The following is a 26,078-nucleotide window of genomic DNA, read 5'->3' on the forward strand; positions in this document are numbered from 1 at the left end:
TTGTGTGTCTGCTTGTGTCTGTTGATCAAAAACAAAACCATGTGACGTTTGCTGTGAATATCAGACATGATTTAGGGTGAAAACTGGATCATTCATTCTCCGAGCAGCTCAATAACACACTACTACTTCTACTCTGTGTGTGTGTGTGTGTGTGTGTGCAGGGACGCCTGTATTGATCTTGAGACCACAAGGCTTGGGTTTCACCTGGTCTCACACACAGAGACTCTACCTGCTGCTGACAGTACTGAAGCACTAACCACAGTCACTTCTCCACCTCATCCACCCTGACACTGACGCAGGCCTGACCCGTTTATCTGGACACATCCACATGGGTTAAAGTGGGTCAGAGAGGCTCTGGGTCTCACACGCTCACTACACCTTTAATTATTGTTGATTCTTGCAATGCAAATATGTTGTGAGTTATCATCTGTTTTATAGATCAACTGAAACCGAACAGAAACTAGAGCTGCTGTAGAACCACACATCTCACATACATGTCTTATATTTAGACTTTTAACTGCAGCCATGTTCTGAACTGTGAGTCTGTCCCGTAACAAACAAGGTCAGAGGTCGTCTGTCAGCAGGTTACTATGACCCATAGTTAGGTTCTGTTGCTAGGCGACATCTAGTGGTCGTAGTGATGATGACAGGAGCAAAGGGAAAAGTGCAGTGACGTAGTTTATAGAGCAACAAAGTCCACGTCAGGAGGAAGTTGGGGTGGATGGATGAATATGACCCAGGAGAGCGGTGTTCGATTCCCATGTGACAGGAGCAGTTTATGTTGTTTCTATTATCCATGACTGTTCGTTGTTATTATTGTAACCATGGCAACAAAGATCGTCTAATGTAACTTATTTTAACCCAAATCACCATCTTTTCCTGAACCTAACCAAGACATGACTGTTATTATAGTAACCATGGCGATGAAAGTAGGTACACTGCTCTTGGGACGGTCCTCGTGTTTATTATTGTAACCATGACAACCAAGTTCTGGTACCCTTACCACTGTAGGGGTCATATTTCAGGAGACACTGCTGTGGGTCGTATCAGAGGATCTAAGGTTGTTCAGGTCTGAGGACCAGCTCAGGTCTGAGGACCGGTCCAGGATGGCTGTCTTTCTTTGACTGTGTGCAGATGTTAAACCTGAGCTGCCCTGAAGTCGTCAGACAGACCTGGTTCTGCTCATCGCCGTCACGTCTGACGACTCTGTGACATCTGCTACGTCCTCGTCTCTGCTGTGTTGAACGCAGCCTGTTTCTCTCTGCGTCTGCCTCTGTTTGTTTCCCAGCATGCTCTCTGCTCCGATGCAGCTCCCCGCTCCTGCAAATGATTTAGCGGCTTCAGGAGCATCGATCGGCCGCGCTGCAGATAAAATAGGCGGGGAGTGGAAGAAATATTACCCATCATCCCCCTGGAGCCGGCCGCCGGGGCCATGACTCAGGCCCGGACTGAGATGGATGGAACTGAGTCAGGTTGGGTTTTATTGGGACGTCCAGTAAAGTGAAACTTTTTAATTATGACCAAATGTAGTTATCAAGCTGCGAAACCGAAGGAAACGTTCACAAACACACAGGTGTATAAAAATGATGCTGAATATTTACACTGAATGACACGTTCTGTAATAGACAGGATGATACAGGAGGGAAATCAGGGTTAAAGCTGTGTGTGTGTGTGTGTGTGTGCCTGTGTGTGTCAGATTAACAAGCGGGAAGAAAAGGCAGCAAAAAACAAACCAGGTTTCAACACTGAAAGAAGTGATGTGGCTTCATCTACAGTGTTCTGTTGTATGTGTTGTGTGTTGTATTGTGTGTGTTGTATTGTGTGTCTCTTGTGAATCACTGACTGTAACAAGCTTCTTCTTCAGTCTGTTTTTCTGTGAAGCTGTTTGTAAAGTTGTTGTTTATTAGTTTTCCTTGTGCTTTCACAATTTGTGTTTGACATATTTATTTATTTCAAATCTTAATTTGAGGGTAAACCTCTGATTTTCAAGGGTCCTCAGATACAATAAATATGGTAATTAACTGACATATAAACAAAATAAATTCATAAGTAATAATAATTATAATAAACTGAAACAATCCAAGCGACACAATAATCAACACGAAGCTTTAAAGCACGGAGACCTCTTCACTGTCAGGAGCAGTGACGGAGATAAATGCTGCCACCTGATGATTTGTCTCTTTCTGTTTCAGCTGTTCCTCAGTATTTTTATCCTGAATCTGTCTGTGAACAGGTTTTAAAAGGTGAGAAATAAACTGTAAACATGTAAATAAATTTGATATGAGAAGAAAAACAAATATGGTCAAATTTTATTCCTGCTTTGGTGCCTGATTTAAAACTCACTGGTGGAGTTAAATTAGCTGAATTTAGCAATTAAAAAAATCTTACAACAAACAATAATTTTTTATAAATACATTTTTATTTATATATATATTTTTTGTTATATAATTGAAATTCAGACAGTGTGCAGGATTTTTTTAATTGCTACTGTTCAATTGCTGATCTGTTCGTCCTGCTGCTTCACACCTGTCTCACAGATGAGCGACGTATTTTTACCAGCGGGTGCAAAAATAAAATATCTAGATCTGAATCAGGACTCAAGGACTGAAGATCCAGATCATTTCTGCTGGAGACTTAAACCAGGTCTTTGTGTGAACTTCAGGTTTGCTTCATGTTTGATTTCCTGTCGGTAAATGAGTTTCTCCTCATGTCGTTTAGAACGAGGTGATCGGTCGTCATCACTGGAGGTTCAGCTGCAGAATTACAACTCTAAAAACTCCAACTTTTTGCAGTGAGGGACCCCCCCCTCCACACACACACACACACACACACACAGACAAAGTGCAGCATTTATCAGCCTTGTTTTGCATGCTGTTCACTGTGTCTGTTCGCTTCAGCAGCTTAAAACAAAGAGCATCAGGCTGAAACCACGGCAACCAGGGGAGGGGGGGTGAGGGGGTCGGTGGGTGGGGGTAAAGGGTGCCGCTGATGGGTGTGTGTTGGAGGGCACTTTCACACACTGCCCCCCCAACCCACCCCCCATCCCTGCACCCCCACCTCCTCATTCAGCCGTCACCCCCCTGTCCAGGTTAATTAAATATGCTAATGAGGCGTGGGAGCAGACCGGACGGACTGCATCCACCCCCCCATCGGGGGGGGGGGGGCTACTAAAACACAGCAAAATAAAAGCCCTCTGTCCACAGCAGGAGAAACAAACACACAGGAGCGAGCTGCAGTATCCCTCTGTCTCCAGCTTCAAAATAAAGGCCTCTGTTTGAAAAGTTGCTGCAGGCTTCACTTTTATTTTGAAGTGTCATTAAGAGTCATCTCCACTTCTGTTAACTGTGAGCACTTTCCCTCCAGGTCTTCTTCTCTTCCTCTTGCTCTGTATCCATTTCACTTTTTCTAACATAGACTTCAAAATAAAACTTCAACATTCTCTCTCCCAATCACAGGCTTCAAAATAAAAGTTTCCAAGCATCCTATTTTGAAAAGTTCCATTTAACAATCAACTTTCAAAGATCTTCCTCTCCTGAGCTTCATCTGAAGACCGAGTGTAGTGGACTGTGGAAATACACAAAACAACACACACACACACACACACACACACACACACACACACACACACACACACACTTTACTAACTAAACCAACATGATCACTTTTGTCTCTGCATTCGCTCGACCCTTGTTGTAGCTCTGCTGTCATCTCCCATGTGACTGAGAGAGAGAGAGAGAGAGAGAGAGAGAGAGAGAGAGAGAGAGAGAGAGAGAGAGAGAGAGAGAGAGAGAGAGCTCTGCCCTCTCTCTCTCTTTCTCTCTCTGTGGGAAAGTCAAACTCTGTGGCCCTGGAGGTCGCTCACCCGGCCCCCTCTCTCTCTCTCTCTCTCTCTCTCTCTCTGACATTACTGCTGCTTTTCTTGGAAGAGAGGAGGGAGGGAGGGGGGGAGGGAGGGGTGAGCTACTGGATGATTCCCAGAAAGGCAGAAAAGAGAGAGCGAGAAAAAAAGAAAGAGAGAGAGAGAGAGAGAGAGATGATGTGACTCAGCCCAGCTCACTCTCAATGTGTCTCTACCTCTGTTCCTCTCTCTCTCAAATGTTTTCATTTGATGGTTTACGAGAGAGAGAGAGAGAGAGAGAGAGAGAGAGAGAGAGAGAGAGAGAGAGAGAGAGAGAGTGTTCGATCTCGTCACATCTGTAAAAACACACACCGTATTCCATCACATTAACACGCAGCAGGTTAGAGATGAATGAGGCGACACACAGGTGAGGATGTGACCTTCAGCCAGGTGAGAGCTCCCGACTCTGCCCACTCTGCCCACTCTGCCCACTCTGCCCACTCTCCCCACTCTGCCCACTCTCCCCACTCTCCCCACTCTGCCCACTCTCCCCACTCTCCCCACTCTGCCCACTCTCCCCACTCTGCCCACTCTCCCGACTCTGCCCACTCTGCCCACTCTCCCGACTCTCCCCACTCTCCCCACTCTGCCCACTCTCCCCACTCTGCCCACTCTCCCGACTCTGCCCACTCTGCCCACTCTCCCGACTCTGCCCACTCTCCCCACTCTGCCCACTCTCCCGACTCTGCCCACTCTCCCGACTCTGCCCACTCTCCCCACTCTGCCCACTCTCCCCACTCTCCCCACTCTGCCCACTCTCCCCACTCTCCCCACTCTGCCCACTCTCCCCACTCTCCCGACTCTGCCCACTCTCCCCACTCTGCCCACTCTGCCCACTCTCCCGACTCTCCCCACTCTCCCCACTCTGCCCACTCTCCCGACTCTGCCCACTCTCCCGACTCTGCCCACTCTCCCGAGCGTTCACACCGGCCTGAGAACTGATCACAACTTCAGATACGAGTCAAACTAAACAGCCAGCGGCTGAAACAATAAATGACACTACTGATCCTGAGCTGAAGCCTCAGCAGCATTTGACTGCTGAACATCAGGAGGACCCGACAGTCATCATGATGTGACCCCCCCCCCCCAAAAAAAACACCAAAACAAGAATTTGCCATTATCGTCCATTGTGAGGCTTTGTTTGACTCTGAGGGGTCGTCACCTGATTCATGGAAGAAGAAAGAAGAGAAAACAAACTTCTGATTCAAACTAATGGACAGTTTACTCATGAAATCATCAAACTCTGGGGAACGAGGGGCTGATCTCAGATCATTTGCTCTGTAAGCTCATCATGATCTTTTTATGGAAAATCAGAATCTGAAAAGTAACGAGCAAGTAAAGCTGTAAAATAAATGCATGTAAATAAAAAGTAAAATATTTCAGTCTGAGGAAAAGTAAAAAGAAAATTAAAATAGTACTCCAGTAAATGTACTTAGTTACTTTACAACACCGGGCTTTGTCGCTCTCTCTCTCCCTCTCTTTCTGTCTCTCTCCCTCTCTCTCTCTCTCTGGCTGAGTCAGGCTGGGATCATGTCGTCGTCTCTTGGCAGAGCGACAGCAGCAAAGACAGAAAAAAAGACGACAGAAAAAGAAACAGTGAACTGTTTTGGCGGCCAAGATCTTTTTCTTTTCTCCTCTCTGTTTGGCTGAGAAAGGGCGACCGTTGACTGGGGCGAGAGACATGCCAACAATACAGAGAGAGAGAGAGAGAGAGAGAGAGAGAGAGAGAGAGAGAGAGAGAGAGAGAGAGAGAGAGAGAGAGAGAGAGAGAGAGACTATAAGCTGCAGCAGAAATGTCAAACACTGTGACGACGCCGTGTTGACCTGTTTTTACTGGAAGGATCCGTTTGATCAGGAGCGGATACAGGGACAGAGAGTTTCCCGCCCGCCCGGGTCCCAGCAGTAAAAAAAATAAAACAAGCGCACCCTCGATATCGATCTGAGCAGCAACATGTTCTGATTTAGCTTTTAATGAAATGAGGAGATGAATTCATTTTTATAAAGGCCACAAATCAGCTGCGTCTGCCTCCTTCATCTCACACAGAATAAATTACCTTTATTCATATTCTACACACACACACACACACACACACTGCCCACCACAATCATCCAAACCACAGGATTGGAGGAGGATGTCTCTCCCACACTGATTGGTTGACAGGTAACTACACTTGAGTCTTCCTGTTTTCTGCTGCAGTTAAATGTTTGTTTACATCAGTAACAAACACCTGATGATCAGCTGTTTAACACCCAAAACTTAACAGGGTCAAAATTTACTGAGTAAACCTTTAACCACAGACCTGCTGGTAAAATTATTAAAAAGAATAAATAATCATTTTAATAATTAAAGACAAAAAACAACCTGAAAATATTGAAACAGCAAATGAACTAAAAGGGAATTAAATTGTTTGTCTTTACAGTGAGTGTAAGGAAGCAGGTGTGTTTGGTTCAACCACCTGGACGGCTCCGTCTCATGTTAAAGTTATCCAGCAGATAAGCACCTGTTATTTCTTATTTCAGTTTGTCATTCCATCAATATCTAAATAATTAAATCATCTTTGATGAGTAAAATAATCCTTTACAGTATAATTATTATTTTCTCCATCAGTTTCTCTGTAAGTATCAAAGGTCATGTTCACATTAATTTTACAAAACAGCAGGTTCTGCAGATTCATCGTTTCTGCTGCTTTAAATAAATACATCCTGCCGTTCCTTTCAAAATAAAAACACTGATTCTTTTTCTGTAGGTGCAACATTTTTTGCTAAAATAAATTAAAAATAATCTGCTCCCTTTATTTGTACATTTTGTATTTACTGTGGTGGATTTATCATATTTTATTTTGTATTTCTATTCCTGATGCTTCATATTGTAAACAGAGGATGTCCATGATGGAGACTTTCAATCTGTTCACTGGAGGCTCCACTTTCATTCTGCTGCTGTGTCTTATATTAAACTATTGATCATTTTAATGGATTATTTAAAAAATATTCATGTTAATATTTTTTTTTTACAGATTAATCAATATCACAAAAATTCTGCTCAGTCTGATATATTTGCTCTGCTGCCTCCATGAGCGCCCAATATAAACACACACACACACACACACACACCAAATATCAGATCAAACACACTCACAAAATAAAATCTGAATAGAAAAATAAAAGCTGATAATGTTTCTGTGTTAGTGGGGGGGGGGGGGGGGGGGTTGTGTTTCCAAGCAGCTCTGGAGGATCAAGACCTCGACTTGGCATCTTGAACTCTGGCACGGTAGCATGGCCGGATACACCAGCCAAACGCACACACACACACACACACACACACACACACACACACACACACACACACACACACACACACACACACACACACACACACACACACACTTCTTTCAGCCCCTGACGTGCCTCGCCAAAATAAAAGCCAAGTTGTCTTTTCTGTTGATTTACAGCAGAAACTGAGGCAGTGAATCTTTCTTCATGTTGAAATGATTTTTGAATCTGAACCACTCGACACCTCCGGCCTCCATTTTGACGCTGCCCACCAGCCGCCATTTTGTGGAAGCCCCTTCATATTCTACACACGACCCAGCACACACACACACACACACGCACGCTAACACTGAGTACCAAAAACACACACACACACACACAGTGTCCAGAACAGATCGAACACTGACGCTGCAACCTCGGACAAAATACTCAATGTGTGTGTGTGTTGTTGTGTGTGTGTTGTCGTAAGTGTGTGTTGTTGTTGTTGTTGTTGTTGTTGTTGTTGTTGTGTGTGTGTGTGTGTGTGTGTGTGTGTGTGTGTGTGTGTGTGTGTGTGTGTGTGTGTGTGTGTTCAGTGTGTTTCAGTTCCGTTAATTATAAAATAAAAGTGCACAACCAGACGAGGCAGACGAGGCTTTGTGTCGACGAGACGCCGCTGCCAAGACGCCGCCATTTTATGAAGATGGCCAATCTCTCTCTCTCTCTTTCACTCTATTTGTACTTCATGTCTCTCGCCCCTCCGACAGTGTTTAAAAACAGAGCGAAAGAAAAAGAGAGAGAGAGAGAGAGAATCCCGTTAGCCGTCTCCATTGTTGGACGCCCAACCAGCCGCCGCTGCCAAGGAGCCGCTGCCAACTGCAACACACAAACACACACTCAAGCACACACACACAAACACACAAACACAAACACACAGATTTCTTCACATTTTCAATCACAAACACACGTTCAACATTTTCTGTCACACACACAAATAGTTGTCCCATGGCCTGGCCTCTGTGTGTGTGTGTGTGTGTGTGTGTGTGTGTGTGTGGCTGCCCTCTCCCTCTCTCCAGCCTGGCAGCCATCTTAAAGCGTTGGCAACCATTTTGAAGCTTCTGTCTGTTTTCTTTGAGCCGCTGCCATTCGCCACCTTCTGCCAGAACAAAAGAGGCCCAATGCCATTACCAGCCATCCACCACACACACACACACACACACAAACACACAAACACACAAACACACACACACACACACACACAACAAGCCTTCCAAAACCCTGCAAACCTTTCCAGGAACCTTCCAGACCCACTTAAATCTGCAGCTGATCACTCAGCGTCTCTGAACTCTGCAGCTGGAAACCAGCCAGGAAACTGGTGTAGAAATATAAATGTGTTTGACCTCTGACCTCTGGCTGCTGATTATCATCAGCAAAGCAGCTACCAGGATGAAATAGGACGATATTTTCAAAGGAGGCATTGATTTGTCTTTTATATGTCTCTTCAAAGATCCCAAATGTTGTCAAAGATGCTCCACTCCTCTGGTTCTGGAAGAGCTGCTTCGTTTCCCTACACTTTAAAAAACACAGGAACATTTTTACTGTTTTCTGTGTTTGTCACTTTCATCAAACACGTCAAGGATCTCGATCATGTGACGTGTCAGAGGAGTTTTCTGGCTGTTCGCTGCGATGAGAGGTGTCACTCTGCAGGAACAGCGTTAGACTCAGTTTGTAGTTTTTGCCATGAACATGGAGACGAACTGATCCCAGCTGCAGGGGATGAAGATGAAGATGAAGATGAGCTGAGGGACACAGAGTAAAACGACCACAACAACCCACAGACCACAAACTAAACACAACAACATCATCACGAACACGTGTTGGAGCAGACCCTGAACCAACACATCTGAAAGGGCCAATCATCAGCCAGAGGACGCACCTGAGAGACCTGACGTCTGGTTTCAACCTTTTCTGACTGTAACATCTGCAGTCATCTGCCCCCTGGAGGCAGCAGCTGTTGCCCCAAACGTCAGACAGGGGTAAGAGAGCCTGTACCTGCAGCTGCTCTCTGCGGTCAGAGGCGTCACTCTGCCAGAATTAGTCAGGGCTCAATTTGTAGTTTTTGCCACCACATAAAATAATAAATAAATAAAATACAGAATATAAAATCAAAAGAGAAATATCATTTGAAACAGAAACACTTTTTATCCACAATGCCTTGAAGCTACATTAGAGTTTTGTTTGAGTCTCACCTGTTCCACATTTTACAGGTGTTTAAACTCCAACATCTGTGTCCGTGAGCTGACGCTTTATTGGTCTAAAAATAAAACATTTTAATCATTTAAGAAGAAAATGATATGTTCAGCTTTTTTATTTCTGTAAATGTGAGTGTGTGTGTGGTCAGTGGTTACATCTGGTCAGATTGAGACAGTGTGTGTTTTTTGGTGGGCGGGTTCTGATTGATGAATTGCTGTATTGATCCGAGCTCTGCCTCACTTACCATAATTATAGCTCTCTAATGGATGACAGTGTACACACACACACACACACACACACACACACACACACACACACACACACACACACACACAGAGTCAATATCACACTGTGAATAAGATAAGTTTCCTTGTTGTTACTGTCTTGTTTCTGTTTCCTTTCCTACCCTCCTTTTGCCCCTTCACTTCCTCATCCCTTCTTTTCTTCCTCCCTCCTTCACATCTCACCATTTTCTTTCTTCATTACTTTCTCCCTCCATTATTTCCTCTTCATCTTTTTCTCAGTCGTCCACTTATTTTGCTTCCTCCCTTATCTCTCACTCTCTTTCTTTGTTCCTTCCTTCCTCCCTTCAGTAGATTCCTGCATCCTCTCTTCTGTTTCATCCCCTTTTCCTGTCTCCCTCACTTGTCTCTATCCTCCATCTTTCATTCCTCCCCCTTTTCCCCACTTTTGTCCTTCCTAATTTCCTCTTTCTTTCCTTCCTTTATCTCTTGACACTACATCCAACCCTGTCTCTTCCTTTCTTCATTCCTATCTTACATCCTCTCTCCTCCACCTCTTCCTTCCTTCTCTCCCTCTTTCTCACACCTTGTTCTTTCTTTCCTCCTTTTGTTCTTTCCTTCCTCCCTTATGTCCTCCTCCCTTCCTCCCAGTACATTTCTCCATCACTCCCTACCTCTCTTCCTTCCTTTTTATTCCTTTTGTCCTTCCTCACCTCCTTTGCTCCTTCTTCCCTCCCTTACATCCTTGGTCCCTCTCTTCCTCCCTCTCTTAACCCATCCCACCTTCTTATGTTCCCTTTTCCTTCCCTCCCTCTATCTCTTCCTTCCTGCCATCCTTCCTCCTCTGCAGGTTGATCAATACTGATAAATTATTGATTACTTTGAGAGCTACTGAAATGAAGTCCACAATTAAACCATCCAATCAGAGCCCAGAATCCACTGTCCAATCAAATTTCACCCCAACAAACTTCATATTCCATCACTTTTTTCTCAGCAGATGAGGAAAGATGAAAGGAAGAGGAAGTGAGGAGGATGGAGGGAAGTAAACGAGCAGATGATGAGGAGGGATGGATGAAGATGAGTCTCTCTCTGATTGGCTACTTTCAGTGTTTTGGAAACTTAATAACCGTTTTCTATCGCTCTCTCTCCTCATGTCCCTCCGCCCCCTTTTTTTCCCTCTCACCCCTTTTCTCTCTCTGGCCGAGCAAGAACGGATGTCTGGCTCAGATAATACGCGCACACACACACACACACACACACACACACACACACACACACACACACACACACACACACACACACACACACTGCAGTGTTTTATCTGTAGTGATTTCACCATAATCTGCTATAGACTCTACTGCCATTAATCACAGTGGTGTATGTGTTTGTGTGTCTTTCTTTGTGTGTTTGTGTTTTTGTGTGTGTGTGTGTCTTTCTTTTTGTGTGTGTGTGTGTGTGTGTGTCTTTCTTTGTGTGTTTGTGTTTGTGTGTGTGTGTTTTTATGTGTGTGTGTCTTTGTTTGTGTGTTTGTGTTTGTGTGTGTGTGTTTATATGTGTGTGTGTCTTTGTTTGTGTGTTTGTGTGTTTGTGTTTGTGTGTGTGTACAGTTTGTCCATCCCTCAGCTGTATGGATTACCCAGACTGCAGCAGAAAGAGAGAGAGAGAGAGAGAGAGGATGGTCCAGAGGAAGAGGACGAGTATTCATTTCACACACAAACACACACACAAACACACACACTGAGCATGCCAGCCTTGATGCCAGTCCCAGGGTTGCGACGGTGACGGTAGAGGCCCTGGTGGGGAGGGGTAGGGGGTTCACAGCGTCCCAGAAGGAGACCTGAGGCTGAGTGAGGTGGGTGGCGATCACGGAGACACAAACGTCCCGACGCTGCTTCCTGTTACCAGCTGGTTTGGAAACCTGGAGACATTTCCCAGCAGGCACCTCTTCAGCCAGCCAGTAAGATTTGACTGTGAGCTGATGAATCTTATCTTATATTTGTATTTTTAACAGCAGCCACATCTCACAGTGGAGCCTGTCCTGTGACAAACGAGGTCAAAGGTCGTCTGTCAGCAGGTTACTATGACCCATAGTCAGGTTTTGTTGCTAGGCAACACATAGTGGTCGTAGTAAATCACCATCTTTTCCTAAACCTAACCAAGACATGATGTTACTAGAGTAACCATGGCGATGAAGGTAGGTACACCCACATCACACACACTTCAGACAGTTGTCTTGGAGACGTGTGGTGTCCATCACGTGCTGTTTAAAAAGCTCCAAAAAGTTAGTAAGTGAACCTTGAGTTGGGATCATTGAGCCTTCATGTCTCTGAGCTGTCAGGCACGCACGCACGCACGCACGCACGCGCGTGCGCGCGCGCGCACACACACACACACACACACACACACACACACACACACACACACACACACACACACACACACACACACACACACACACACACACACACACACATCAAACAAAGCTACTGGCCGCAGAGACACACACACACTCTCTGATCCAGGCGGTGTGACCAGGTGGTTTGTGGGTGAAGGATCTGGCAACTCGCCACACACACACAGATGGTTACCAACCTTCACTGACTCTACCTCGCTCCACTTCTCTCTCTCTCTCTCTGTACTATATCCTTGTGCACACTGCCAACCAACATATGCCCTGGTGAACGGGTCACTGAGCAACACACACACACTTGTGACTGATAGATGATGTGTATTAATCACTGTGATGGTTGAAGATCTGCTGCTTCTCTCAACTCAAGTGTCAATGTGTGAATCTACTGATTCACGGTGTGTGTGTGTGTGTGTGTGTGTCTATCAGCAGCCTGTAACCATGACTACAGCTAACAGTCATTTTCTTCATCAGCTGATTCATTGTTTTGTCAGAAAATAGTGAAAAAAGTCAGAAATATTTGATCAGAGGTGAAGGAGACGTGTCGTTTGTGCGACCAACCAACAACCACAACACACTGACAATGATCTTTATATGTGAGGAGCTTGAACCAGAGGAAGTTATTGATTATCACAACTGATTAGTTTTCTGTTGATCGATTCATAATTTTAGTTCATGCAGCATCAGTGATTGAACTGAGGTAACAAACGTCTAATCTGTCAGAGTACTATCAATAATCTGTTAAGGAAAAAATAAAATTATTCAAAATATATAAATATGATAGACCGCCCCCCTCCCATCTGTGTACTGACTGTGTAGGAGGCTGAACAGAAACCACAGTTTCCTCCATGTTCCCATCATGCTCTGCACACGACCGACAACCAACCAGCCCTCTACACCTGCCCCAGGTTTTCTGTGATTGGATGAAACACAACTTCATTTAGGAAGCTGAACCATGTGGACACAAAATAATCTAAGATAATAAAGATGTTACAAACGGTCTTTGGCACAGGACCCCACGTGTTCCTCACAGGGCCCCACAGGGCCCCACGTGTTCTTCAGGATTTTTGACACAGCTTCACCTGCAGTGTTTCCATGGGGAAAGGAAAAAGTCCAGAGCTCAAACCCCCGGCAGGAGGCCTCCACTAGCCTCAAACACACCACAACATTTAAAGAGAAGGATGAGATACCAAAGCTTGTTCGGGCCCCTGGGGTTCTGGGGCCACTGGGCAGCTGCCTGATTTTTCCTTGTAGCAAAGATCCTGGAAAAGTCTGAAACTATTTTAAATACGATATCGATTTTAAAAACCTTTTAAAACCTGTTCACGGCTCAGTTACACAACACACACACACACTCACACACAACCTGAGAGATGAAGCATAGAATCTTCTTCACTGTTCACGTCAGTCTGCTCCTCACAGACGCAGCCCCTCCATCACTGTGTGTGTGTGTGTGTGTGAACATATGGTGGAGGATCTAGGCCTCGCTACACAGCTGTCTAACCCCCCCAACACACACACACACACTGATGTACAAGCTGGTGAAAACACACACACACCTACTATGTTGTGTTATGTGAAGGTTTCAGACACACACTTCAGGGGGAGATGAGTAAGGTTCAGGTGAGATGACACCTGTGTCCAGGAGGTCATGTGACCTGCTCAGGGTCCAGACCCACACCTGAGCTGAGCCACGCCCTGAAACTGACACAATCACAGGTGAATTGGTGAAGGATCGAATCACTGCTATTTGTTCTCCACTGGTTTGAGTGTGGGCACATGTGCCCCCCCCCCACCGATCCCAAACTGTGACTTTATTAAATAATAAACATCCTTCAGCTCTGACTCCAGAAACACGCTGCTGTGAAGAAGTAACGCTTTCTTATGGAGATTCCATTGGTGTGTGTGTGTGTCAGGGGTGGGGTGTGGGGGAGTGGGGTGGAGTGTGTGTGTGTGTGTGTGGGAGGGGTGTGTTGTTGGGGGTTTCCTGAAAACATTTCCTCATGTTACAAAACCCAGAGAAGCCCTTCACCGGCCCACAATGCATGACTACACACACCGCAAAAAAACTACAACAGTGCCGGGAGAGAGGGGAGAGAGGAGGAGGGGGGTGGGTCCAGACAGAGGGAGGCAGAGGTCAAGCTGTCTGTGAGGAGGTGGAGGGGGGAGGAGGGGGGAGGAGGAGGTGACCAGGGGCTCTTCACAGCCTGAATAGAAGCTCCCGCGGGGCCCTCAGTGTTTGGACGTTTGCTTTTGTCCAACACACTTGTTCCTCTTTTCTGCTTCTATGGACGTAATCTGCTCCACACTTCTCCTCCAGACAGCAGGAGGGGGGGGGGGGGGGGGGGGGGGGGGCGGCATGTAGAGGAAGGAGAGTGAGAGAGGAAGAGTGTGAGGAAGGGCAGGGAGGGTGAAAGATGGAGGAAGAGAAAAGGTAAGAGAACAGGTGGGAGGAGGAAAAAGGAGCATGAAGAGGAGACGGGGGGAGACAGAGGTGGTGAGAGGAGGTGGTGAGGGAGAGAGAGAGGAGCAGAGGAGAGACAGAGACACACACACACACACACACACACACACACACACACACACACACAGTAGTTTATTTAGACTCAGTCCCACACACACCGTCCTCTTGCCACAAACACTAATGGATTAATCCGCCACTGAAAATAGTCCCAACAAATCCTTTATTTCCTATTTGTCTGATAGAAACTACAGTGAGACACACACACACAAACACACACACAGTGAGCAGGCCCTCACTGTGCCTGATGATGGTTTGATGCTGGTGGATCTTCCTCTTCTCCTCATCCTCACAAACATGAAATAAAACTTGTCATTTTATCTGCAGCAGAACTCCCAGAATGCACTGCTGCAACAGCAGACTGGGGTCGGGCTGATCTGTGACGAATACATTTCCTGCTTTTATTTTTTCCTCTGAAAACAGGAAGTGAGCAGTAAATGCCCTTTTGATACCTGACTGGAGTTTTTCTCTCCGCTCTGCTCCTCCACTCTCCCCGATGCACCAGAAAAACCTCCAATTAAGACAAATCTGCCCCCCTCCACCCACCTCCCCTTCCTCCCATCATGCTTTTCTGTTTCTGTTAAATCCTCAGCAGCCCTGGTCTCTCTCCGGTCTGCAGCCTCGGGCCAGCCGGGCCTTCAACAAACCACACAAAGAAAGAAAGGAACAGAGAGAGCAGCAGTGAAACCAGCAGCGTCTCTGCGGCTTTAATTTGGCATTGTCTTCCTCTGACGCCCCGAAAGGCAACAAGATGAAAAAATGCAAGAGAAAATCTAAAAACACACACTCACACACACAGACACAAGTATCAGCAGCCCCTCTCCTCACTCCCACCTCCTCCTCCTCCTCCTCCTCCTCCTGCTTTGCTGCAAACAAATAAGACGAGCAATCGCATTCGGGCGCAAAAGAGTGGAACCACATCAAACACAGATGCTAATCCTTTCTGGATCCGCAGCGCGTCCTCCTTACTATTAATAGTGCTGCAAGGAGGAAAGAACATTATGGCTTTAATTTATTTATTGTGTCGACGTATTAAAACCTGACGACGCCTCGACGCCGAGGTCCCTCTCGCTAAATTAAAAACAATATCAAATCCTGCTTGGTTTACTGATAACCTATTTGTGAAGCGCATCAGAACCTGGCTCTTTCACCCCTCTTGCCCGGCCCCGCCCCCACCCCGTCCTCCCTGCTGATTATCACATACTGAACCATGTCAGAGAGAGGCATTCTGGGAGGTTTGTAGCTGATGGTTCAGATCAGGAAGAGTCGACTGCAGATGATGGTCTTCATCACCTGCAGCAGAGTCAGCGTGGTCTTCAGGGTCCAGTCCCACCAGGAGGCGTCTGATTGGTCCTAAAGAACGATCCTCAGAGACCAGAAGAACCAGGAGTCCTGGATCAGATGGTCTGAGACCTGATCCCAGCAGCATGGAGTCAGTCCGGATCACAGTAAGAGACAGAAGAACCAAGGAAGGTGCACTGAGGAGAACTGCAGCTGGGGGAAATACTGATCTGGATTTGCACCTGAAGTGAACTGATAATTAATTCAGTAACACTGGGCTGCGTCCAGTTTGGAACCAGTTTCAGGTTCAGGTCTAAACTGGATTCACTGAACTGTGCAGCAACAGTAACGACGACCTGTTCATTCAAACATGTGTAACTGCTGTGTGTGTGTGTGTGTGTGTGTGTGTGTGTGTGTGTTAAAACACGTCTCATTATGATTAGAATGGAAACAATAACATTCATATAAAGGTGAAGAAGCTGCTCAGGTTCAGGTGGAACATGAATCTTTGTCTCTGCAGACACACAACATCAACACACATCAACACACAACAACACCTCTTTGCCAGAAGCAGATTAAAAGTGCACACACACACACATACACATACACACTCACACACACACACACACACACACACACACACACACACACACACACACACACACACACACAAACACACTTACAGTTATTATAACATTACACCTCTCTCTCTCTCTCCCTGTCTAATGTAACCTGACTCTACATGTGTTTCTGGTTTAGTTGGAGAATTTTAACTGTTAATGGTTCTTTACAGAGCTCTCATTACTGCGGCATGCTGGGAATGAAGGAACAGCAACGATAAAGAGGAAGAGGAGGGGAGGGGGGGGGGGGAGAAAGGAGAAATTTGAAAAATGCCTCCAAGTCTTCGTCGGCCTCAAGAGCGTTCTGTGTTATAATGTGAAGTGGCCTCACACACATTCAATAACACACACACACACACACACACACACACACACACACACACACACACACACACACACACACACACATTCAATAACACACACACAAACAGTGCTGCAGGGAATGGAGGTCAGAGGTCAAACTGGGTGGGTGGAGCAGAATGGAAACTATTTGATATTGACAGAATAATGAATATGTGTGAGTGTGTGTGTGTGTGTGTGTCCTCTTCTGAACAAATCTGAATAAAGCTGTCAGAAATTAAATCACAGGTGCTCCTGGTTGACATGCCGAGGGGCGGAGCTTCTGAGGCGGAGGAATACGCTGACAACACGTTTTCACAAACTCAGAAATGATATCTGTTAATAAACAGCTGATAAACACTGATTTAATCCAGAGCTGAAAGAGGCAGTGGCTCTGGAGCGGAGTGGTCACCATGGCAACACGCACCATCAGGTCAGGTACCACAGAAACTACATGATCAGGGGGCCAGGAGGTGAAAGGTCAGAGGTCACGGCAGCTGGGAAACACCATCGTGGATGATGAAGAGAGGAGAAATAAAGAAAGGAAGGAAGGGATGGAGGTGGAAGGAGGAGAGGGAGGAACAAGAAAGAGGAAGAAGAAGAGGAAGATGAGCATAAGGAAGGGTGAGAGGAGGAGACAAAACAGGTGAGGAGGGGATGGAGAAAGAGGAGGAAACAGGGAGGAAGATGATGAAGAGATGGAGCTTCCAGGAGGAGGAAGAGTTTCCCTCCAAATTTTATCCAAACCAGTGAAAGAAAAGGAGAAAGAATCAGCAACTGTCATTAAACCACAGAAGAAGAAGAAGACAAGGTCGTTTAAAGATCCAGTCCGAGCTCAGATGGTGGAGAACATGATGAAGGTTCAGCCTCCTCATCATCGCTCCACGTTTCTCTGACCTGAGCCTGAAGATGAGGTTCAACCCTTTATATCCCATCACCAGTATCACTAGTATCACCAGTGTCACCAGTGGAGGACATGAGGAGCAGAGTGGTGAGGAGGAGGAGGATATGAGGAGCAGAGTGATGAAGAGGAGGAGGATATGAGGAGCAGAGTGATGAAGAGGAGGAGGATATGAGGAGCAGAGTGGTGAGGAGGAGGAGGATATGAGGAGCAGAGTGATGAAGAGGAGGAGGACATGAGGAGCAGAGTGATGAAGAGGAGGAGGACATGAGGAGCAGAGTGGTGAGGAGGAGGAGGATATGAGGAGCAGAGTGATGAAGAGGAGGAGGACATGAGGAGCAGAGTGGTGAGGAGGAGGAGGATATGAGGAGCAGAGTGATGAAGAGGAGGAGGATATGAGGAGCAGAGTGATGAAGAGGAGGAGGATATGAGGAGCAGAGTGGTGAGGAGGAGGAGGATATGAGGAGCAGAGTGATGAAGAGGAGGAGGACATGAGGAGCAGAGTGATGAAGAGGAGGAGGACATGAGGAGCAGAGTGGTGAGGAGGAGGAGGATATGAGGAGCAGAGTGATGAAGAGGAGGAGGACATGAGGAGCAGAGTGGTGAGGAGGGGGAGGAAGAGGAGGAAGAGTACAGTTAAATTCAACTCCCCTTTCTGTTCGTGTTTGACAAGTTAAATAAAGCTGCAGAAAAAAGCAAATCGATGAGTGAGGAAGTCAAAAAGGAGGAGGAGGAGGATGAAGAAGATGAAGATGAGGAGGAGGATGAAGAGATGGAGGTCCTACAGTGTGACTCCAATCTCATTTTGCAGTGGCTGAAGAAAGAGAAAATCAATGGCAGCGGCTGCAGCAGGAGAAGCTTCAGCTGGAATTAGAGGCAGCAAACAGAAAATTGGAGACGACCCCCCCCCCCCCCCCCCCGCCACCACCACCACCCCCACCCCCACCTTCCCACAATGCATTCTGCTCTTTCTATTTCTGCTAACAAGAGAGTTTACCACACCCCCAGCCCCACTTCCCACAATGCATATCTTGATCTTCAAATGTGTGTCAGCTGATCTGTGATGAGTTTAAACAGAGAGAGAATTAAGAGAGGAGGAGGTGAGGAGGTGAGTTGAGGAGGCGAGAGGAGAGAGGATAGGAGTAGAAATGAGAGAGGAGACAAGAGGAGAGGAGAAAAGAAATAAAAGGTTAAAAGAAAGCAAGAAAGAAAAAGTGGTAGGAGAGGAGCAAGGAAAGGATAAAACAAAGGGGAGGAGGGAAGAGGAGGGGAGATGAAAAAAAGGGAAGGAGGTGAGGAAAGGGTGTTGGGAGAAACAGTACGAAGAGAAAGAAGTAAAGAAGGGAAGAAAGGACTAGAGAGGAAAGGAGATGGGAAAGGAAAGGAAGCAGGGGGAGGAGGTGAAAAAGGAAAAGAGAAGATAAAGGAAAAGAAGGAAGAGGAGGAGAGTAAAGAGTACAGGAAGAAATAAGGGGGGGTGAGAAAGGAGAAGAAGGGGAGTTTAGGTGAGGAGAGAGAGGAAAGGAGCAGCTAAAAGAAAGGAAAGGAGTTAAGAGAAGGAAATAAGAGAACATGGGAGAGAAGGAAACGGGAAGGAGGTAAGGAGAGGAGAGGAGGAGTGGAGGTTTGAGTAGAAACAGATGAGGGAGCAGTGGGGGGAGTTTGACTTTAAGCCAGGAAAAAACATTAACTACACACACACACACACACACACACACACACACACACACACACACACACACACACAGTGTGTCAGCATCGACCTGCTGCAAATAAAATGTGTAAATGAAAATATGAAGAAGCTTCTGCTCTGTGATCATCAGGTTTCTACAGATTTATTTCAAATGGAAAAAGTTCCCAAATTAAGTCGAGTTAAGTTTTCAGACGTCAACAAGAAAAATCAGCAACATGCAGAAGTTTGATTTTAGAGAATTGTTCAGATTCTAAATGATTTTGTGGAATCAAAGATTTAACGTCAGTGGTAAAAACAACAACAACACAATTCAAGTCACTGTTATCATCTGTACAACCACCATGTGGCTGACAGGGTTACCACGGCAACACACACACACTCGTAACGTGTATCATCTGCTGCACACATGCCCTGCAACCAGATCCTCCTCTGTGTGCGTGTGCCTGTGAGTGTGTGCGTGTGTCTGAGTGTGTGTGTGTGTGAGAGAGTGTGTGTGTGTGTCTGTGAGTGTGTGTGTGTGTGTGTGTGTGAGTGTGAGTGTGAGTGTGAGTGTGTGTGTGTGTGTGTGTGAGTGTGTCTGTGAGTGTGTGTGTGTGTCTGTGAGTGTGTGTGTGTCTGTGAGTGTGTGTGTGAGTGTGTGTGTGTGTGAGATAACATCGTGGCCTCCGCCCCTCTGAGGTGGCGAGAACTCATCGACCTGAGACAGAGACAGAGAGTCTAAAGTGTCTTAAGTCGACTGTCAGCTCTGATGAAGCTGAGGAACACTGAGCTCCTGATCTCAGCTCTGTGGGGGGGGGGGTTCTTTGTGGGAGGGGTGGGGGCCTTTTACCTGACACGTAATCATCCATGAGGAAGACCCTGAGATGATGAAGATCAGAATCATCTTCTGCGTCACTGCTGAGATTCTGGTCTGACAGAGTTTAACATGACGGCCTCAGTCGCAGCAGCTTCAGAACGTCCTGCAGGTCCGACTGGACCAACACCAACACAAACAACCCATAATGCATCACTCTTACACCGGTACAGTCTCCATTCAGAAACAAGCTGTGGGGGTTTTGGCAGCAGGACATTCCTGTGTTATCCTCTTTTACCTCCTGATCCACTGGAACAGAGCAGCCAGCAGACATGATGAGATTTACCCCCCCCCTCCTCTCTTTCCTGCCTCAATCTGCTGTAAGATGCAGCTACACTAACACACACTTCATACACAAACACACACATCCAGAGGTGGAAACTATATTTACTCACATTTACATTATGTTAAATAATATAAATTCTATAACTGAGTTTTATAAATATTTTTATGATTAAATATGTTGATACATTGAAAGTCAGCCGCTCAAAGGGCTTATATAGCCTGGTAGGCTTTTAATGTGAAAATCCTGCAGGAGAAGCCAGCGGAAGTGATAAGAAAATGAAAACAGAGCTGAGGTTCTGTTAGTGAACAGTGTGGATCTGTTCACCTTCCCTCCACTGTATCTATCTGTTTAAAGGTCAAAGGTCGTGGGCTGTGGGGATCCTCCCCGATGACCCTGGAGATTTCCTAACAGTCAGTCAGAGTCACTATGAGGAAACTGGAGTCAGTGTCGACAGAGTAGAGCAGTTTCATCATGAGGTCAGAGGTCAGACACAAACCATGATGATGATGCAAACTTCAGGTAAAGTGTTAGTTTAGTTTTATTGTGAAAATCTTTCTTCTTTCTTGTATCAGGTTTTAAATGTTTGTACTTTTATTTAGTTTACTGTGTTCAACAGAAGGTTTGTTAAAGTACAGTAAACGCAACGTGATGTGTTTGAGGCTTCGTCATTTCTCACGTATAACGAAGTGTTTTACATGAAACTGTTTAAATCTGATTTGGACAGTGAAACCGGACGGATGATGAAACTGTGTCAGGAGGTTCAGGATGTCTCAGCTCAGCTGTTGAGACAGAGCGCCATCATTTCACAAGTGTCCGTCTGCACGCCACACTGAGCCTTCATCATCATCTTCACATGGGGGGACACAGATGGGGGGGCGTATTTAAGGTGGTGGCCTTTGACTGGCTGCGAGGTTTCTGATTGGCTGAAGTGGCTGTGGACTGGTGGGAGGACATCGGGGTCATCTCTGCGCCCTGATAGAGGATCTGTCTCTCTCTGTGTTTTGCTTTCAGACTTCCTCCCTCCCTCCCTCCCCCTCCCTCCTCTGATCTTGTCAGATGTTCTGTTAGCTTCCCCTGTTACTCCTGTTGTTTCTGCTGTTGTTTCCTCCTCAGCGCCGAGCTGCTAATACGCCGCGGCGCCGTTAATGACCCGCAAAAAACACAATAACAAACGCCTGCTTCTCATATGCATATTTAATGGAGACAGCTGAACAAATTACATATTTATGTGTTATAAGACCAAGAGGGGAAGGAAGGGGGGGGCACGATGCCATTAGCGATGCAGGCAGGTACGAGGGTCCCATCTGCACCGGCATCTGTACAGCAGGAGGGGCCCCGGGGCCCGGCGGGGCGGGGAGACGCCTGTTACCAGCAACAGTGCTGAAGCAGTTGGTCTTCATGCAGAACTGTGCACAACTAGAGAAAGTGGCTGATGAGGTCGTACAGACCTGAGCACGTTACCGGATCAGTTTCTCTCCCAGATTCAGGTCTGACACCACTGAGACTGAGACAGACCTCCAGAGAGGAGCGGGGCTGGGATCAGACATGCAGCCTCAGCAGGTGGACACCTCCCTGATAAATCTAATGATGTCACTGTACTAAAGGTTTACTGGTGAAACCTGAACATGGTTGTGGTTCAAGACCCAGAGTCCAAACACCTGGACCCTCCTGCACGTACAGACTCATGGTCCACATCCTGAACCTGAACCTGTGAGTCACATGAAGGAGAAAAACACTTGATGAGTTTCTACTAATTGACTCTGTCACATCCTCAGGAACTAAGCCGGGGGGTCTCCTGCAGGCCTCCTCCTCAGTATTCACAGTGGATGACTGCCTGTGTCTCCCTGACCCATTAACCCCCCCCCCCCCCCCCCCCTTCCCTCGTTTTTGAACTTAATTAAGATTTCAATTAAAGAGCCGGGGCCCTGAGACTTGACCCTTGTAAATCAGTGAGTAAAAGCCGACGTCATGAGGGATCATTAAAATGTTGGGACCTGTGGTCGGCGCTGCAGCGATGACACCGAGCCGCCGCTCTGAGAGCTCACGTCCCGTCACATGTCTGCAGTGATTCGCCCTCAGTCTGTGAACCTGGTCCGGCGTCCTGCAGAGGGACTGAGAGTCATTGACTCTGCTGCTGCAGATACAGTTTGACTCGATTGTGTTTCTCTGTTACTTTTCAGATTAAACCATGATTTTATAAAACACAGATGATTGTTGCAGAAACTACAGCTTCACTATGCACAACACTAAATAAATCCTGAGACACGTTATTCTGCAGAGCAGCACTTTTAACTTTGACTAAAAATTCTGCCGTTACATCACCGCAGCTGAGGCGCAGACCTGCATGACCACGCTCAGATCACCGAGGCAACCAGAGTCAACGCCTCACATCTACTGTTACTCATCTGACAGATACACAGAAGAGACTCAGTGTCAGGACTCAGTTCTACATCTGTTTGATCAGTGAAGAAGATCAGGTGAGGAAGTGAGAGTCAGAGTCAGAGCAGGTTGGAGATGTTGGGGTGTTAGAGGAGTGAGAAGAGGAGGAGTTCTCTGAGGAGAGAGAGGGACACTCCTGCTCTGGGAGACTCCAGGAGCTGGTTCCACCATAAGGAACCACAGAGCAGAACAGTCCGGACTGAGATTCATCAGAGGAACACAGTGGAGGAGAAGGAGCATCAGGCTGAAGGACTGAGCTCAGACCCCGGAGAGTCTGCCTCCTGTTCCCCGTTAATAACTCAGGTGATCGTCTCATCTCATCATCCGCGGATTTTCAAGAGAGAACGAGCGAAAAAAGACTTTCAGCGCTTTGTGAGCAGGAACATCTGCTCTGCCTTGTAAAGTACTTACACCGGGGGGGGGGGGGGGGGGGGGGTCAGTGGACAGCGAGTGACTTGTTCTGGAGCACTAACAACCTTAGTGAGGATAAGGTGGCTGATCCTCTAGTGCTAGGCTCATTATTGTTGGAGGGGATTTAGAGCCGCTTTTTCCTGTCCTGTCAGGGTGGGGGGGGGCCCTCACAGGGGGGATTGGGGAGGTTTAGAGGGTGTGTTTTAGGAGGGGGGGGGTAACTGAACTCTAAATCTCTCCTGATTTGTTTGAATGAGGAAGAAATGGAGGAAGAGGAGGAGCAGATAGGTGGACGAAGAGGCTGCAGCTTCTCCTCCTGTTGATCTGCTGGTTCCCGGTCACTGTCCAGCCTCTCTGAGGGGCCCCAGACCCTGAGGGGGTCAAAAAAAAAAAAAAAAAAAGGAAAAATCGTGGAAATGATTCCACAGCTGTTTTTAAAGTTGATGTCACAGCAGCACATCTGGCAAAGTTTGTCATTATTAATAAAATAACACAATAAGTAAAATTCTTTCCTGTGATTTTGTCGTTACAGGAGATTTACTCTGGTTTCCAGGAATGTAAAAAGATTCTCTGACTTTAAAGACACGTCCTCAAACACTCGTCTGTGTGGAGACGTCAGCTCCGGACACATGTTCGGTAACAGAGACGAGTCATTGTTGAGACGTGATGCTGAACACGAGGCAGCTGCAGCGACTCTGTTAAACTGTGGTTGTTTCTGACTTCGACAGCTGCTGCAGCCGTAAACACAGCGATGAGCTTCTACAGATCAGCACAAAATGCAGCCGAGGCAGCGAGTTTTCTACAAAGAGACCGGACTGAGGCGAAGCCGAGCCGACTGCGGAGGCAGCAGGTGGAGGAAAAACAACAGGCCGGAAGCCCAGGAGGAGGAGGAGGAGGAGGATGAAGAAGAGGAGAGAAAGTGGGAAGAGGAGGAAACCACAGCTGGTGTTCAACACATGGCTGCTGCTGGTTTTTGTGGTGGAGAAACACAGCAGCCTCCACCACACACATGACGCCTGGTGTGGAGTCAACAAGCTGCTGCTACTCGGACAGAGCTGATGATCATCTTCAGGATCAGTTAATCTGCCTTTTATTTTCTGATTCACTGTTTAGTTGATGAAAAATCAAAGAAACTTTCCCTGAGGTGACGTCTTCAAAAATCTTCTGTTCACAGAGAAAAGCTTCAGATCTTCAGAGGCTGATCATTATTTTCATCCTGACCTCAGACTTTTCTTCTTAAATCTTTTCCTCAGACCTGATCCACCTCAAACATGTTTTGATTTTCACCTGACGTTTACGCCACCTGATCAGATTATTAATCACTTTATTGATTCGTCATTGAGGCGACAACATGATAGAGGAGATGTTTTACAGTATCTGTGAGATCACAGAGACATGGAGGCTGCATCACATTCTATATTTCTGTCAACACACGGATCCAGATCAGATTCTAGTTCACAGGAGGAAACGGACACAAGACGAGCAACGTGTTGTCGCATCAACCACGGGAACGAAGGAGGAACGGAGGGTCGCACATACCAAAGGAAGGCGTGGAGGAGGAGGAGGAGGAGGAGGAGCTGATGTAGTTGAGTAGATGTGCAGGACACGTACAGACCCGGCACAGTAAAATTCATGATCATAAAGTGCAGGCCCTTGAATAAGTCAATGGAATAATCTGCTGCATCATGAGATAAGAGGCTGGATGAAAGAGAGGGAGGGAGGGAAGGATAGAGAGAGAGAGAGAGAGAGAGAGGGAGAGTCGGGGTGGGCCCGGACTTCTCATTAAAATTCTTGCGGTGCAGTGACTCAGCCCATTTTGGTAATGGAGAGCCCCGGCCACCTAAAGATGGAAATGGCCATTTTTCAACCCCTCCCCCCTCTCTCTCTCACACACACACACACAGACGCACATTTTATATATAAATTATCCCGAGCACTTACAAGTGGGGAAGGCTGGTGGAGGAACACTGCAAGGTCACTCTCAAATCTTTTGGACGGCGCGGAGCGGGAGAGGAGGTTTAATGGCAGAGAGAGAGCGAGCGAAGCTAGCAGGAAAACTCCAAAATCTATCCACACACACACGCACACACACACTACTCTGATTTCAGTTTTAATTACATTTAAAAAAAAGCTTGTCCACCTCGTCAAAATAAAATAAATCAAATATTTAACTTTTATTTTCTTGAGTTCAGCACAAACTAAGAAAACGTCACGACTGACGGGTTAGAAAGAAAACGTCTCCACATCCTTCATCTTTGTTTCTGAATGACTCCATCAAACAGTTTCAGCAGGAAAAGATAAAGAACCTGAAACAGGACGGAGCTGGATTCTGTGTTTTCTACGATATTTAAATCCAGCACAGGAAAACTACAGAGAAACCTGACAACAACCAAGTGTGAGGGAAGGCACATGTCATGGAGGTGAAAGAAAAGAAAAGAAAAGAAAAGAAAAGAAAAGAAAAGAAAAGAAAAGAAAAGAAAAGAAAAGAAAAGAAAGTCTTAGATAAAATTATTTCAGATTTATTCCTTATTTCAGCAGCAACAGTGAGTCGACACAAAAACCTGCCACCAGGAGCAGAACAGAGCTGACCTGTGTGTCTGTGCCTGTGTGTGAGTGTGAGTGTGTGTCTGTGTGTGTGTGTGTGTGTGTGTGAGTGTGAGTGTGTGTGTGTGTCTGTGTGTGAGT

The 26,078-nt window shown here is 46.4% G+C and overlaps 1 protein-coding gene across 7 annotated transcripts in view; it reads right to left on the reverse strand.

Annotated features, from left to right (window-relative positions):
* Nucleotides 1-26,078, reverse strand: part of nfia (nuclear factor I/A) — a 157,521-nt gene that overhangs the window by 31,437 nt on the left and 100,006 nt on the right. The gene's annotated exons all lie outside the window — the stretch shown is intronic.

The sequence above is a fragment of the Trachinotus anak genome, unplaced genomic scaffold, assembly GCF_046630095.1.
Source record: "Trachinotus anak isolate AG129_WGS33_773 ecotype Australia unplaced genomic scaffold, CSIRO_AGI_Tana_v1 ptg000010l, whole genome shotgun sequence".
NCBI classification, from domain to species: domain Eukaryota; kingdom Metazoa; phylum Chordata; class Actinopteri; order Carangiformes; family Carangidae; genus Trachinotus; species Trachinotus anak.